Source organism: Taeniopygia guttata, chromosome 4 (assembly GCF_048771995.1).
Source record: "Taeniopygia guttata chromosome 4, bTaeGut7.mat, whole genome shotgun sequence".
NCBI lineage: Eukaryota > Metazoa > Chordata > Aves > Passeriformes > Estrildidae > Taeniopygia > Taeniopygia guttata.
In genome coordinates, this window is record NC_133028.1 from 70,918,889 (window position 1) to 70,923,247 (window position 4,359).

Sequence of the window (4,359 nt, forward strand, 5' to 3'; positions counted from 1 at the left end):
TATGCAAAATGGGATCTCAAACATCATCTGGATTAGCATGCCATTGACATGGCTGCTAAATAATGGATGAGTAGTGGAGGTTGAGGATGGATACCTTTGGTGGCTGGTCCTGATGCTGCTTGTGAGATCTCCGAGTTCCTCTGGCTGCTGTAGGGTCAGTCCAGTGTGCCAGGCACTAGGGAAATCGTCTGCCAGCTTCTTTCTGCAAGATTAGATTAGAAAAATTAGATGGTAGGGTGCAGTGATTCAAAGAGATCTATGTGACCAAACTGGGACACTAAACTGACCAGGCATAATTCACAAACTAGTGTTACTCCAGGTAACATGACAAAGTGCTCTGGCCCAGAGAGATCTAATTTTGATGTACTGGCATCTGAATGAAAAAAAGTAGAATTAAGAGTCAGATAATTTGTTTCCCACTCCAACCCCTCTTAAGTTATTGCATAGGGTTCATGAGACAGCAGAGAGGTTTAATGCCAAGGCTGATGAAAATTGACCCACTTCAGTTTATATGGGACTTGCAAAATGGATTTTAGAGAAACTGTGGCAGAAAAGCCACATATTTCAACTGATGAATTGATCTAAAATTGAATTTCTTGAAGACAGCAGATGGGAAACAGAGCAAAGCTTTTATAATATGGTAGAACAAATAGGGACATTTCCAAACCAAATAAAAGAAAAAAAAAAAGATGAAAGCATAACAAAGAGCACCTTTCTAAAAGTGAGTAACAAAGGGCTATGGACTCAGCCACTACAACAAACCTTTCTTGTTCTATCTTTTTGCAATCACCAGCACTGTTATGAGCCATAAGCCATCAGCAGCTCACTGACTGATCTACACACTGACTGCAAGTACAGTGGTAGAACGAGACACAAGGCTCATTTTTGAATTTTTATCAATTCAATGAAAGTATGAGGCGAATGCACCAGGTCTGAGGTACTGATATGTCTCCTTTTCTATTACATGGAAACTAAATTGGTCTCACCAGCATTAAAAGTGTGATTTAGAGTCGCCTCTGAGGTGCATGGATTCTGCAAGCTTCAGTCTCAAAACTATACAATTATTAATGCTGAAGGCTGGTCAAAAGCTTATATGCTCTGCCTACAATTTCTGGACTGAAACTGTTGCTGAGGGAGCAGATGTATCTTTTTCTACCTATATAAATCTGATGAAATGTAATTATACAGGGGTTTATGTCCTGGTTCAAAATTTAAATCAATGCAAGATGTTAGAAGTGGTCCTAGATTCCAGATACAAAGGTTTCTTATAGTGTTTAGTCGTGGGGATGGAAGAGCTGCCTAGGTATGGAAGGCCACTAAACACTAAACTCTGGCTCTTTCACATCCCAGCCAGAGAGCGCTCACACAAGCCTGCAAAACTCTGTATAGGATTTAACCTTCATTATGTCAAAGGGGTCTTTGAATATCCATTTCTTTTCAGAAATAATGGCTCTGAAAGTTCCTAGTGTTGGCTATCTGGTAACATTTTGCTCCCACTAGTCTCACCTATAAAGTTGAAGGTCAGGATTGAGTGGATGAGTTGATTGTAGCACAATACAATGTCTAGTGGCCTATTTTCACCCTTAGAAGGAGCTAGAACCCTTTATCCACATTTTATATTAATTTATGCCTATTTGCTAAGTGATTATTTTCTTCTTCATCTTTCTATACCCTGACACCTTCATCTTGCAGACATCTTACAATTGTTAATGAGAAATAGCTCCCTGCCTTTACAATGCTCACTCTCCGTCTCTTAACACGGAGGCATCAGGTGATAGTTCACTTTGCACGACTTGGAAATGTTGTGTTGTACTCCTCTTTTGAATAATACATTCATATTAACAAAGCTCAAAGCAGGAGCAATAATGACAGCCTTACAAACATGATTACTAGCTGAGACACAAGTACAGTCACTCTCCTGAATTCATCACCCTGGTATTGTTTTCAGCTCCAGACCTGAAAGTGATTTCCATATTCTACAGTCAAAAACATGACACCTATCTCTAGGAGAAGCAGAACCAGTCTAATTAATCTGTGGAAACACAATGCATCTTCTAAATCACACTGTTTCAGGGATATCTTATAAACTCTCTGTCTGGAGGGTATTTCATTAATTCCAGTTCCTATAAAGTCCATCATCTACTTAAGACATGGAAAAGCTTTTAACGAGCAAGATCTCTGGCTCTCAAGAGACAAGGTGTTCTGAGAAAACAAACAATTGAGCTAGTGCTCAAGACCTAGTTCCTGAAGGGAAAAACAAAGCCAACTCAAACCAGCAAGGTATTGAATTTGTTTTTAGTATATCTTGAAAAAAATCTGGGTGACTAAATAAAACATCAGCTATTATGCTAGTGATGTGACAGAGAGAATTAGTAGAGGGCAGGTTGCACTCACAGCACTCTGTGAAATGGCAACAGTGCAGGTCTTGTTTTCTCTTGGTGGGCTGAAATTGTGACAGGAGTATGAGGAGAATTACTGAGCCACAGATGAGCTGAAAAGATAATTCCTGTACACCAGGTGTGCCTTGTCTTTTCATGCCAGGTTAACTGCTCTTTGGCTGAAATATGAGTGTATTGTTGAAAGAAATCCTAACTCTAGATAGGAAAAAGGAACTACTATTTTTATTTGAGCAGGGAAGGCTGTTGCCTGGTGCTGGTGTGCCTTATGCAGCAAAGACTGCCTGCTTCGTCCAGGTAACAATCACGCCCAGTGTTATCTGTTCTAGGGTAATATCCAAATGGAATATCCAAATATTCCATTTGGGAATCCAGCAAATTTGGTGAGCAGCAACTTGTCCATCCTCCTCCAAGTGGACAGGGGAAGAGTGAGGAGCTGTGTGGAGTTGCTTCCCCCCAGCCCACATCTCCTGGCATCTCTGCCCTGCCCCGGAGAATGGCCCTCAGCAGCCACAGTAAAGCCAGCTGCACTCCTCCCCCTCCTCTGTAGTTCCTTCTTTTGCCTCTTTTAAATACTGGTCGTTATTGTTTCTCAGTAAGAAATTGGGAGAAAATTCCCTAAGTGTGGCAAAACAAACACCCATTGATTATTTCATTCATTCAGCAAGATATTACCCCAAGCCTGGCCTAGAACACAATGATTTGTGACCCTCAAATTCGAGGAGAAGTTCTATCATGGGTTAGAACTAATTCAAAGCCTCTCTTTTGCTATTACCCAGATACCATACCCATTTTGCTATACCCATACATTACCATGGCAGTTCTTCTTCTCTCTGGCCACAATGCATGTTAGTGAAGGAAAAATTTATTTCCTGAAGCCATAGTGCCTTTAGCAATTTCACATAGCTCTAAATTATGGGTAAATATATCATTTCTTAATGATGTTAATGTTGCTGAGTGTATAGGTCTGTAGTACTCAGAGTTTTATTAATAAATATCAGCTCTAAATTACTCATCCTGTTTGAGCAGTAATCACTCAGACTCTCAAGCAAGCAGAAAAAAAAATGTGTTATTTTCTCCTCAATTCACTTGAATTTCTAAAGCCTTGCAAACTTCACATGCTTTTAGTGGTCTGTCTGTTTCAGCATTATCATAAGACTTTTAACACTTCACCTTTGCATTCTTCAGGATGTGACCTTCAGCTTTCTCTGGAAGTATTAAGACAAGAATTAATTATGTCTCTCCAGCAATATCAATTTTTAATGTCCTTCATGATAGTTAGCTTATCTCCATACATTCAGTTCATAATTTCCTTTCTATATTATATCCTAGTATAAAAAAATCCCTAAATGTGTACATTTTTAAAGCTCTCCTTATTCATTGTTTACACTTCAATTTTTCAAAAAGATAATACCTGATCGGGTGATTATGAAATAAATATTTTTTAAAAAATCAAGACCAAAAACTATACAAAAGTATTTTTGAAGAAAATATACTGTATAAAAATAAGCTACTCAAAAGATCTTCCTTATGCCACTTATCCCTTTTTCCTCTCTTCAGAATCATCCTTTAATACTACTTTTACAGCATCCTGAAATAAAAGCTTCAAAAGTTGCTGTAATGTGGGAAAGTGTCAGCTCTAATAGCACATCTGCTTGGGATACAGGACTCCTTCTTCAGAGGAATGTAATCTAGTGTTTTATTAATAATACAAGGCAACTCCAGAAGGAGACAAGGAGGAAACCTGAACTTCTCAGTTTTGAATCCACTTTGTTAAAATAAATTCCAGGATGATGCCATTCATCCAAGTAATCAAAAATCTCCATTTCTCTACTTCTCTACAATATTATCTACAGCTGGATTTGCTTCGCCTCATCCTACATAAATTTTATATATTTTATTCATGTGTTATTCCTATGGCCTGAACTGATTAATTTGTGGTTTTTGCTGTAATACACACTAA